Source organism: Vanellus vanellus (genome assembly GCF_965231255.1).
Source record: "Vanellus vanellus genome assembly, chromosome: 9".
In the NCBI taxonomy this organism is placed as follows: domain Eukaryota; kingdom Metazoa; phylum Chordata; class Aves; order Charadriiformes; family Charadriidae; genus Vanellus; species Vanellus vanellus.
This window is the reverse complement of record NC_138914.1, coordinates 9,653,793-9,667,082: the sequence shown is the minus strand read 5'-3', so window position 1 is coordinate 9,667,082 and position 13,290 is coordinate 9,653,793. Positions and strand designations below refer to the sequence as shown.

At 39.7% G+C, this 13,290-nt stretch overlaps 1 long non-coding RNA gene across 1 annotated transcript; it reads right to left on the bottom strand.

Annotated features, from left to right (window-relative positions):
• Nucleotides 1-251: 251 nt before the first annotated feature.
• Nucleotides 252-7,150, bottom strand: LOC309675551. The gene is made up of 4 exons (XR_014269510.1): nt 7,106-7,150; nt 6,911-6,990; nt 5,797-5,904; nt 252-403 (listed from the first exon to the last, which is right to left on the bottom strand). It is a non-coding gene; the product is annotated as an uncharacterized lncRNA (long non-coding RNA).
• Nucleotides 7,151-13,290: the final 6,140 nt, after the last annotated feature.

Sequence of the window (13,290 nt, the reverse complement as noted above, 5' to 3'; positions counted from 1 at the left end):
CTACGGAAGATTGGAAACAATTTCTGCTCAATATGCTATCCCCAGGAAAGCGCAAAGCGTCTGCGGGGACACGACGAGGAAGCGGCGCTGCCTCAAGCAGTAAGCGCTGATGAATGAAATTCTGGCCTTCTTTCAGAGTAGATTTGCAAGGAGGGTTTATTAAAAATAACACAATTGCACTCTCGGAGAGGAAAGACCTGCAGGTTTTTGCTCCCTGGAGGCAATCTCGCAACTGCTCCCTCGGTGGGTGCGTCGTGTTTGTTCGCACATACAACGCAAACAGCCTCCCCTTGCGCCCAGACCCACGCCACTCTTAGGGGGGATAGAAGTTACTCTTCTAAGGATCGCTTCAAACTGTTGTGTGTACGCGCAGCTGGTGAAGATCCAAGATTTAAATTTGTCTCTGAAGCAGAAAGAAGAGAAAGTAGCAAAGTAAAAAAAAAAATCTGGGTTTCCAAAGCCTGTAAATTACAAAAATAACGCTTATTTTGTTATACAAATCTTGTTTATGACACATGCAAAAAGGACTTAAAACATCTAAACAATATCTAATTAGGAGAATAAGCACTTTACAGAGATCTGATCCGGCACAGTTCAGACTCGGTGGGAGCTTTGCCAGTGTCTTTGTTTGGCCCCACGTTTGGCCAGGCACCGCAGCAGGTTTTGTTCATCATTTATCATTACGTCGTCTTATCTCATGTTGCCTTAACTACGAAATGAGACAATAAATATTTACCTCCCTCCCACAGATGAGAGCAGGTTTAATAAGTTAATGCCCACCCTCTGTGGGAGCGCTAAGAACCGGTGTCACCTGTGACTATAGAAGTGACACCACAGTGAACGCAAAGCCCTATCTGATACTCGGGTCATTTAAACCTTTCTTTGGAAATACCTTTGAAGGGTTGCTTAATTCATGCACATGAAGTCGTGCAAAAGGGGTTCAGTATCCCCATCACTTGAAGAAAAAAAAATTGAGTTTACAATATATACACATAAAGAAGTCAAGTATACATTGCCTTGAGTGTCATACGTCCTCGGATGTAAGGTAAGTTCTATTTTTAGGAGGTTTTTGTTGTTTTTTTGTTGTTTGTTTTTTTTTTTTAATTTAGAAATACATTAAGATGTTAAACACCATATGCTTCCCTGTAGTCCATCTCCCCCCAATTCAGGGCATGGCTGCCACAGCACTTTTTGGGTCCATGAGGGCCCAGTAAATTTCACAGAGTACCCATGTCCAGCCCCTCTTGATCCTGTTGGCAGAAATGCTACTCTCTGCCAATGTGGAGACGTATAGTTACACCAGAATTCTTATAAATAGCATTCTAGCTCTTTGTTAATTTTTTTCTTTTCCATTTTTTCTCTAATCTGTCTATCTAAGTCTTCTTGGTACACCATGTCTCCACTGCCTGAGCACGGAGAAGTTCTGCAGCACTTTATGATAAAAGAGAAGCCTGCTGTGGATTTGCTTGATACAAGTTAAGGAACAACATTTGTTACAGCTCCTGGAGGAAATGTTTCTATTCTCAGCTTTTGAGGAAGGGTATAGGGGGTCACTACAGGATGGACATTGAGCATCCTAACCGCTTCTGCAGGTACACTGGAAAAAAATAAGCTGGGAAGAAATGAAACATTGTTTGTGAATTTCCAAGAGAGGGGTTGTAAATAATGCTCTTTGAATTCCAAGATGAAAAGTGACTGAGCACAAGAAGCGGGATTCTTCTGTAAAGCTGATTCTTTCTGGAAAGGAAGCAGGGAGCATTCATCCTCTCTGCACTGGATGCGCTGAACACCTCCTCTTTAAGGAAAACATGGATATATTTTCACCTTGCTAGAAAAACATTAAGGTGTAAACACCCTCGATGTCTTCTATAGTCCTCATCAAAATCGCATGAGCTGACACAGAAAAGGAAATCTCCCGGGTGCTGCACACCACCAGGTACCCATAGACTCCAGCCCTCCTGTAACCACTTAACATTGAAGTGCATCACTATCACTTTCATTTCCAGAGTAATTAAATTGGAATCGATGACTCAAATATCCAAAAAAGCTATTTCACAGATGATTTGAAACCACATTTAAGCACAAGCATTCATATCATTCACAAATCCTTTGTATTTAATATGCCATGGTATAACAGACACAAAAAACAGAGCAATACATTAATATACACTTAATGTACCCATTACTGAGATTCCCAATTTATAGACTGGAGGGTTAAAATGTCTGCAACCATTACCTTACCTGTACACAGAATATTAATGCTGCCTTAGAGCAAACGTCACTTATATTTTCTTTTGTTATCGTTGTTTTTAAGTATCACTATGAGCATTTGATTACACTACAACATATGCATATAATGTTCAATATAACCTATGGTTTTCTGAAATAAAACTATATTCAGTTTAGTTGTTGCATCTATAAAGTGTTCTTTATTATTGCTGTGGTAGAAATACTACTCACTCAAAGGAACTTTGCCTTCGATGGGAGCAAGAACAGGTTATTCCCAAATGACCGCATGCCTTTATGCGGAATTCAGCTAACCTGTTGCCCATATATTTATGGTCAACTTTGGAGAAGCACTTTGTGCTTTGCAGGATATGAAAGTTCTTTGCAGCCACAACCATGGATCTAAATGACAAATACAACTTAATCAAGTGAAAATCTATTTCAAACAGAAGAAAAATTGCCTCAAACCTTGGTAATTATCTCTCTGGGATTAATAATCAACTTTAATTTAATAATTGGCTTGATATTTCCTTTTTGATATTTTCAATAATTAACCTGCAGTCTCTTAAAAATAATATTCCCAGGCACTTTACAGAATGATATTATTTAATGAAAACAAAGTTAGATAAGCTGTCACATCAAAGCACAAATGACAATCCTTAGAAGGTTTTCACAACACAAAATAATCTTTGGCGAGACAAGTATCATGAGTGCTGTCATTTAACGTGCACAATCCATCATGAGGAGTTCTGAAGAGCCCAAAGCACGTCAGCTGAGTACCAGATACTGGGCTTAGCCTTACCCACCCTCCCTCTGTCAAAGGAGAGTTTCAGACACGCGTGTCCAGTCATAACAAACGTGGATAACATTGAGGATTAGACTTGCAAATCACAGAAACAAGACTTTCCAAGAGGAAACATTCCAGTCCTGCCAAAATTCACTCTCTCATTTCCAAGCCTACAACTTTTTGAGGCAAGTCAGGAAGACTCTGCTTTTGGAACAAACTTAAAACACTGGATCTGGGCATCCGACAGCAGGACTGGAGTGCCTAAAGTCAGGCTGCAAAACAAAGCCAGATTAACTTCCGGAACAGCCAAGCGCCAGCAAGGAAAAGTGCAGTTCCACACTCCCAGGAACCAGAGAGCTGTTACTGTAAGCGCAGTGAAAGCTCCTCAAACCCTGTTCCCACCAAAGCGTAGACTGGGTGGCTTTGTGCGTATTCGGTAGTTTGTCTCCCATGAGAGCCTACCCAATGTTTCCACTTGGTCAACTGATGCAGTACATTGTGAAAAGCTTCCTAGATATTTGCATGTAAAAACGTTTGCATGTGAGCGGAATTCGGGGTATGACAAAGGTTAGCAAATAATCAGGTGTTCATGTCGGGAAAGCGATGGCACTTCTACACTGATGTCTGGACATTTGAAATAAAACTGTAGCAGAACTACTTAAGGTCATTAATGAATACTTCAGCCTTTTTTCTTTCTTATAAATGGGCTTAAAGAAGTACGATGTCTTTTACACAAAGTAACATCTGATAAAGCATTTGAAGGTCCTTAGCTCGAGGCAAGACCTAAGTAGAGGCAGCAGGGGCAAAGATCTGCAGCGTTTGGGGGCTGACCTACTGCGGAGGCTGGGGGCTTCGGCAAGATTTTCTAGATCTGCCTGAAGATGCTGATTCTCCTGATGTCTGTGGAGACTCATCTGAGGGGCTTTCGTTCTACAGCTTTTTCATCTACTGATTTTTACTAGAAAAATCAGTTTCCCTAGAAGCAAAGTACAATGGAGACCTTCACTGTTTTCTGGTGTTATAGATTAATTTTAATTCTTCTGAGAAATGGGTTTTCCCTTCATAAAATAACAATCCTCTCAACCAGCATGACATGAAGTGTTTTGACTTCACACAGCCCTGAAAATGTTTTTCATTCCTATTGCAGGAAAAGCTTCCATGCTGTTCCCAGGAGATTGCAAGCTGAAGTTCAGTGTTCCTTGCTGTGACAAAGTGACACAAAAGGTGTGTGTGTGTTGGGGGGAGGGGGCGGGGTGGTGTCAAGCTGCAATAACTGTGTCTTTCTCATACGGCCAAAAAAGTAATTGCAGGTCTCAAAACCTGAGGTGGAAATAACATGCTGAAATATCCCTGAAATCTCTGACCAAACTCACCCGCAGGACCGAATTATTCCCTTCTTCAGTTTTCCAAAATCAGACCAAAACAATGTCTTTCATATGAGATTGGCTGTATCATGTTAACTTTTTTCCCTAGCTTATTTCAAGGAAGTTGTGCCTCTAAAGTCAGCCTAAATTTGGAAGTTTAGCATTACTTGCAAAATTAAGACAAACTGGTTAGAGAAAGTCTCTTCATCTATTCTCTAATACCATTGTGAAATATGTTATCAATCCAGAAATCAGTTGCCAGAAATTTCATAAGTAGATAAAATAAAATTAAAATTAAGAAAAAGAAAACCAGTCTTCTTGCCTTTTAGGATTTGTAGGTATCTTTTAAACCTATCTTCTTGTCCATAACCTTCATTCAACAAAATACAACAACTCTTCTTTGAGGGAGTCAGAGAAAAGAGCTGTTATACCTTCTCACACCTCTACGAAGTGCTCCTTCGAACCTTGTTCCTTCGTTTTGCCTGTCAACTGCTTTATTAATCTCCTTACTTAAATTCTCCTGCTTTATTATTGCCTGGTTTAAAGGAGAGCTAATCCAGAGCTGTGAAATCAGATACAGTTGATCTGGGGACAGGTGGACCAATTCTTTGAAAATCAAACCCATAATAGTCAACACATTATCTCGTTCTATAGAAAGCCCTACCCAGCCTCCAGAACCCACTCACCCCTTCCAGCAGTGAACACCGCAGACATGCTACTTGTAGTAATATTTCCTAGCACGACATTATTTTTTTTTTCCAGTAGATTTGCTTTCTTTCAATATTAAAGCTTCCTTTCCCTTCTATTTAAGGGCAGTCTCACAGGATGGAGAGCACCACTTACAACTTCTCACTCAGCCGCTCCTTTTAACGTTCCAGCCCAAAACACTAACTCTGTTCTCATTTTCCTTGCTGTGACTCACAAGCCTCTTTCACAGGTCATCTCCCACTCTCATTTAAAAGAGAAGAGAGAAGAGAACAAATCTATTGCCCAAGTTAATAGAGGAGTCCTTCGGTGCAGAATGCCCTCAGGATTTCTGGGGAAGGCAACAGAGGAGCAGGATCACAAGTGGTGCTGCTGGGGCAAGTATGAAGGAGGCAAGTGTAAGTGCAAGCAAGACGTCAGCGTTCTTCTCCAGCACCATCGACTTCAGCTCCTGCAGGGACACCATCAGGAAAGAAAGATCTTGCTTCGGTTTTTAATGAAACCACATTTTCCCTGGAGCTTACAGCATCCAGTGTCACCCCACAGAAACCAGTCCAGTTTTTCCCAGCACACAAGAACCAGAGCAAACCAGGACTCCAAATCCAACCTATCACAAATGCAAATAATTCCTGTGTGTTTATCAGTTATTACTGTACCCAAGTCTGCTTTGAGCTCTACTTTCCAGTTGATGTCTTTATATTATATAGCACTCACTTTGGCCAAACACATCCAGTATTTCAAGATTCCTCATGGAACTACAGTTGCTTTTTCATATTTTTTTGTCTTTATGTTAATTTTCCTCTTCACATGCATTTGCAGTCTCTGAAGGGAAAAAGGGAGGAGAAGAAAGGTGAAAATATTTCCTTAGACATATAGCAATCAATAAAAGCGATGCTACAGAAGCCAGAGTGTTCCCTACTGCATTGCCTCCCCTTGAAATATTGATACTGTAGTGGTAGATCTTTTTTCCTTCCTCCTGTTTTTTGAAAATACAGATAATATAAATGTTCCCATTAGCAAGAAATATGTCACATCAAAATTAATGGTATTCAGCCAATAACAATGCTACTCTCCGGCTGTCAAGTTAACTCAGTTTCAGGTTAGCAGAGTAATTCTGCCATCCAAATCTTATTCAGAGACAGAGATGAATTAAGGCGATTCTCACAGGCTATACACCCATGAAAAGTGTGCCCTCGTTCTGAGCGATTACCTGGGAGCCTTTCACTTGCACAATACCCTTTTATTCAAGTATTGGGCAAGATTCTGATCCCAGTAACACATCTGCAAATCTACAGCAGTTCATCACTCCAGGGCAGATATGGAGAAGTGGGAATGAAGTTACTTCGTTTTTTCAGTGCTTAGAAGGGATCAGAATCCGCTCCATATATGTTTGATCATGAAGTCTTGCTTTAGTAAATTTTGTCTTAAAAGGAGACCTGTATCTTCAAAATAGTCTTTGACCCCAGTACAAAAACCTCTTTTTATTAAAATGTTTAAGAGCAAGTAAAATACTTGTTAAGATAACTAAGTAAAGAGATTATTTTTTTTGCTTGCCTTTCTTTTTTAAAAAATCCTATCAAAACATAACGTGTTGGCAGCGGTGCTAAACTGAAGCAATGCCAAAATGCAGGTATGTGTTACAACCTCCAAGAATGACATTGAATTTTTATTATAAAAAAGGTTATAGACAGATCAATGCTCAAGGGTGATTAAGTGCCTAAATCATTTCATATGAGCAGCATATGTTTCACTGACTAGCAGTGGGCAAAGGGAATATGAAAAAAGGTCGCAAGCTGAAATGCCCATAATGACACTGGCATAAATCTACCTTAGATACCCCGGGTACAACAACAAGGATACGATTGTGTTCATACGTGATTACAGTCAGATTAGTGGTGCCAAAAACCCCTGTAATACAAACATCCAACATTAATGATCATAAAACACAGCTATCCATGCTCCAATCGCTTCAGATGTTTCATAAAGCTCCTGGTGGTATTTCAAAGAGTGCCTAGGCACTTACCTCCTGTTGATATAATTAAACAAACACTTCTGGAAGTCATACTTGGTAACCCCGTGCCTTTAAAAATAGGTTTGCTGGAGCTGACTATGTGGAGATCTTGATCGATGCAGTGAACTTTTAGTTCAGTCTATATCTCCTCGCAGAATATATTTCTCCTCACCAGAGGTATCCTGGTTTAAATACTATAGTTTAAATTCAGTCCAGAATTTATACCAGACAAAACCCTTCCACACTTTGGAAATAGGTTCTCTCTTCTAACTTGGCCTCTTGGCGTCCTAGCTTTGTTGTGGTCAGAGTTTCCTCCAGGTCTCTAGTTGTGCTGGGAGTTCTTGATGATTTTTTTTTTTTTTTAATTTTAGTTAGCAGCTTTATCTACGCATCTTTGATTCAAGCCAAGAAAAGGTGTTTTCTCAGTCTCACTCATGTTGACCAGTACTGGTTTCCATCATCCTACCAAGCAGAATTCACAGATGCAGAACACCGATTAAGACCTCAGAAAGGAGGCAGCCTGACAGAGCAAATATGTTTAATAATTACATTACCTTTACTTTCTTTTGTGTATATTTGCCTGAAGATCATTGGAGTTTTGACTGGTTTTAAATCAGCATTGGGGCAAAAAGAGAGATTAAAATATCTACTTTTTGCGGTTAATCGTTTCTGCAAGATATTTTGTACTGCAGGTATTTTTTATTTCCCTCGGGGGGAAAAGAACTTCATTACCTTTTCACTTTCATTGGAACAGAGGTGAAACTCTGCAGTAACTCCCTGAAGATCAGTAGCATTATTCCAGATTTAGAGACTGTAATGAAAACCAGTACCTAAGCATACAATAATTAGCTTACAGTCACAGCAAAACCTGGAAAGCCACGCAACTTTTCCACGTGGGTTTCCTGTAAATGTGGTCCTTAACAGTTACTGACGTTCAGACAAAGAATCATTCTTACAAGAAGGTCATTATGAGAAAGTTTAGTATGATGCATTCAAAGCTAAATAAAAAATAAAAATCTAAACATATAGTGAAGACTATGTACCACAGGAATGGATATAAAGAGGGTATGATTTATTAATCACTGTATATCACAGCTTAATGGCAGAAAAAGCAATGTTTGACTGGTATTATACTGTGACAAGCCAAATTTTCCTGCCATGCTCAGTGTGGGGAAAGTAATGCGCATCACATTCAGACCTAAATTCAAGTAAACAGCTTATTTAGGAGTCTCTCTGCCTACATGCATGAATGGGAATTACAAGTCTACCAATGAGCAAACAAAGGACAATGTGGTGAAAATTGATTGTTATTTGCTAAGTTAGTGGGCTGTGATCAAAATTAGACAAAATTAGACTATCCTTTCTCAAATACCTCCTATTAGGCCAGCCATGAATAAAACAAGAGGACACAGTCTTTGGGAAGCAGATGCATGCGCAGACAGAAGAGCGAAATCACAGAAACTGATACAAATTGTGCAGAGCAAACTACACGCACAGAGAGCCCACACGTTATTTTACATTAACCAAGTGATGGCATGCGGGCAGGAATTAGGGAAAAGCAAGGAAAAATAAGGTGGGTCTTTGGACTGTTGGCCCATCATCACTGCCAGGTCCCGGGACACCTATAGTTTATGGCTACTTATCATAGAGCCAACTTTTCTCCTCTACTGCACCACTCCCCTTACTCATCTCTCACATTAGAAAAACAAGCAACAACAACAACACCACACCAGGAAAAAAAAAAAAAAAAAAAAAAAAACAGAAAAAAACACCAGAAAGCCAGGGAACATGGGAGTTTGCAGACTTCTCACCCCCACCCAACTTACAGTTTTTTTTCCCTTCTAGATTGACAAGACTGAGTGGGGACAGAAAACAAAAAGAAAAAAAGAAAATGAAAAAAGTTCCAAAGCAGAGGAAAGCCCAGTGTATTCACATAAGCAGAAACGCCACGTTAGATAAGTAGACATTGATACATAATACTGTGCGCAGTGCTGGAACTGGGGGAGAGGAAGGAAAGAATGGCTTCAGCACTGAATTGCTTCTTTATATATTTTCCCAGGGAGGTACAAGACAGAAGTCACACCGCCAGACGGCTGTAGGAATTCCTCACTGTCAGTAAATCTAGCAGCTCCTTGGTCTTCTTCTATGGAAAGTAAAAGTCTATAGGTTACAGCTACACAGGTATGGTGTGCTCATGCATCTGGTCACAACCCCATCGTCTTCTTACGTTCTCTGTCCCCAGAGGAAAGCAAAGAAGTCCCCAGCTTCTCAGCAGTTTATTGCATCTGTTATTTTAGACAGAGATGACAGTTCCATTTCTGGAAATTGCCTACTGAAGCCCAGTAATAAGCCTGAGAGATCGTTAAGCAGTAACTATAAAACAACCCAAGACACATTAAGTCAATCTTTTTATAGACACTGGTTGAAGTATCCTAGCAGCATACAGGAATCAAAACGAACAAAAACTATTACCAGGAGAAACTAGCAAACTTCTCTTTTTTTCCAAATTTAAAATTTGGCTACATCCCCCCAACATATTTTTTTAAGGTATATTTCACAACTGCTTTCATCACTGTATGTAGATGCATCTGTTCATACATGTATAAGAGAGTAGTGGAACTAGATCTTTGTTAATGTGATGATACAGTATTTCATGAGTAACCAAGAAACTTAGAATCATAGAATGGTTTAGGTTGGAAAGGACCTTGAAGATCATCAAGTTCCAACCCCCCTGCCATAGGCAGGGACACCTCCCACTACACCAGCTTGCCCAAGGCCACGTCCAGCCTGGCCTTGAACACCTCCAGGGATGGGGCCTCAACAGCCTCTCTGGGCAACCTGTTCCAGTGCCTCACCACCCTCACAGTGAAAAACTTCTTCCTAATGTTCAATCTGAACCTGCCTTCTTCCAGTTTAAAGTAAAAGCCCGAGTAAAAAGTCCTTCTCCAGCTCTCCTGTAGGCCCCCTTTAGGTACTGGAAGGCCGCAATAAGATCTCCCCAGAGCCTTCTCTTCTCCAGGCTGAACAGCCCCAACTCTTTCACCTTCTCCTCATAGGAGAGGTGCTCCAGCCCTCGGATCATCCTCGTGGCTCTCCTCTGGACACACTCCAGCAGGTCCATGTCCTTCTTATGTTGGGGACTCCAGAGCTGGAGGCAGTACTCCAGATGGGGTCACACGAGAGTGGAGTAGAGGGGCAGATGATATTAGCTGCATGGTGGTAGCAGTCTCACAGCTGTTCAAATACCCACAGAACTCCTAGAAAGGTCCAACCTCCCTCACTTTTCCTTTCACTCTTCTTAAGGTAAACAACAAAGCGCAAGGAATTCAAAGACTAGCCCCAGTGTTTCTTTCTCTGATACAGGGTCAGGGGAAGAGGGCACATTTCTTTAACGCTTAGTCACGCTCCTGAGTGTCAGCTCAGCTGTACGTGGTTCTGACAGTCACCACTACACTGAGACCCCACGCAGTTAAGCCCACTGATTATCGAGCAGAGTCTCACTCCTGGAGAGATGGCACTCATACAGCTTGCTTTCTCCAGCTACTAAAACCTCGTAGACCACTCTCCATTAATTATACAAAAGAAATGTTGTGGCTTGGCAAGATTTCAGAGGGCATAACAAGACCAGACTATGAGGATAAAGACTGCAATCTGCCTCCACAAAAATAGTCAGCTTGGCTAAACATAAAGGTGTTCTGGCTACTCCTCATTGAAATCTCACTTTTGCATTGGCATTGCTTCAGAGAGGACGAAATACTGACTCCCAAGATTCAACAGCAAACACAACAGGTTACCAGAAGATCTAGTTCTGCAAGAAGACTCATGATCCACAACCACACAATAAGCATCTTCCAATGGAATTAATCTAATAAATGAATAAAACGAAATCTGAGAGCAATGGGTTCAAAGCAAAGGCTCAGAGCAACTCTTCTTAATGTTCTACAACTTCGCTCATCTTCAGAAAACTCCCTACCTGAAAGGCTTTCAGGGTATATCAGATCCACATCTCATCTACATGAGATACGTGCCAGGAGGTAATCCCAGTGAGCGGAGCTAAGTGTTGAGATCAAAACTTTCCCTATAGCTTTCATTTTCCTTTGACATACGCTACATCATAAACAATTCCACTACTGTTTAAAAGAAAATTGCCCCACCAAGCCTTGCAAGTAAGAGTAAAATTACAGGGGAAAATAAATAGCAAATTGTGATGAAGAAAAACCAAAATCAGACGTAGAATTGCTGTGGACTCACTATACTTTTCAAAATTTATTTGACAACTACCACTAGAGAGTGATCTTCTAAGACAAGGGAAATATTAGAACATGGGGAGTTTCTGTTTTGCGGTATTTTTGCAAAAAGAAAATTACTTCTGATTATACACTCTGCGGGAATCTATTTTTGAATCTATTTTATTCTTTCCCCCCTTCTCCTCCTTTTTTTTTTTTTAGTAAGTTCAAATATACTCTGTTCAAAAACTGACAGTAAAATCAGGAACCTATTGCAACAATTCTGAATACACACTCCAATAAAAAAAATCCCAGAAGCCAACAGAAAATGTGAGAGGTATAAGTGTAAATTAAATATCTCCTAGTTTTACACCAGTAGTACAGCATATATAAAGTCTAAGTGAAACTGAATTATAATTTCATTCTTGTCAAGCCAGAATATTTATTTTTATAAAAATGGAAAAATAAAATGGGCGTTTGTTTTATGAGCCACAGAACAAAGAACTGTTTTCTACTTTAGACTATGATTAAAATGACTAGTTATGTAGAGATTTTTTTAATCGTGATTCTATTATTGAACCATGACTATTTCTTGAGTAATTTTCACCATTTATGACCTATTTGATTGCCTGTCTTTGTCTCCACACACTGAAGTATAAATTTAACTTCATACACAGAATGTATCAGTGTATCAGTGCCCTTTGCGTCAAAACACCAGTAGATATGAAACACCTGAGCAGCCCTCCCAGCTGAACGTGGGACAGAAGTAGCCTTGATAACATATCGTGAGCAAAAATTCAACAAAATAAGACATAATCACCAAGTTGTGTCATGTACTACAGCACCAGGAACAAAAACAAATTGATCAAATCTAGTGGCACCCTCTATCATGCCCAAGATCTGACATCATCATCACAATAGGTCCTTTTGAATTTAAAAATGTATGAAGAGCTGATAAAGTGGTACCTGGAGAAGACACACTGACATTTCAGGAAGGGCCGTCAAACTTGTTCAGTGAAGCAAGGTGTCATATATACCCACTTCCAGAATAATACAGTAAGTATTAAAACAATATCAAAGTTGTAATGTGTAAGAACTACTTGCTGGTGTTGCATCATTAATATTTTATGTTAAGATTATAATCAGCAAGGTGCAGAGCCACTCTTCCTAGGATCAGCTCTTCTTAGGTGCCCAGAAGATCAAGATTACTTAAAAACATCAAGACATTCGTTAAGACTGAAATACCATCCCCTGTAAAGAAAGTAGAACTTTCACCAATTATTTCAATCAGAATTGTACTGAATTAGTAGAAAAAAAAAATACCCTCTGTTGTTCATTAAATTTTTACCTGTGAAAACTTTGCTAGCACAAAAATATGGACTTTTAATTCTTGTTAACAATACAGGTGGAGTTAAGGCACCGTAATAAAATATTATACAATTCAAAGCATTTTTTTCATTGTCATATTAAAACTTTGAATGAACTGGTAAAGCAGCTCTACTTACTCTTTAAGCACAGCAGCCAAACTCCTCATAACGGTCAGCCAGCAGGAACTCTTCCCAGTAGCATTTAGGGCACCACTTGCCATGCTACCACTTGTTAAAACTAACACCATGCATTTTCATATGAAATATTCACGAGCAGAGAATTGATAGGTGTTTTGCTTAACACTGCATGGTCTTGTGAACTTCCTCTAATTTCAAAGCAAAAATCAGGGTTAGATTTACAGGAAAAAAAAAAATGTAAATATTTACATGAAAACATTTACATGAAAAAAACCCACTATCTTAAATACAATTTTTTTGAAGCTTTTGGAGCCTTTAGCTTTGAGAGGGAAGCAGAAGGTTGTCAGATGGATCTGAGTTACACATATTTCTGAGCAAATCCATTTCTCTAGTTAAATATTAGCATAAGAGATTGATAAATTTCCCCGAGTTTAATACATCTTTTATTTCAATTAAAGCCTCAGTA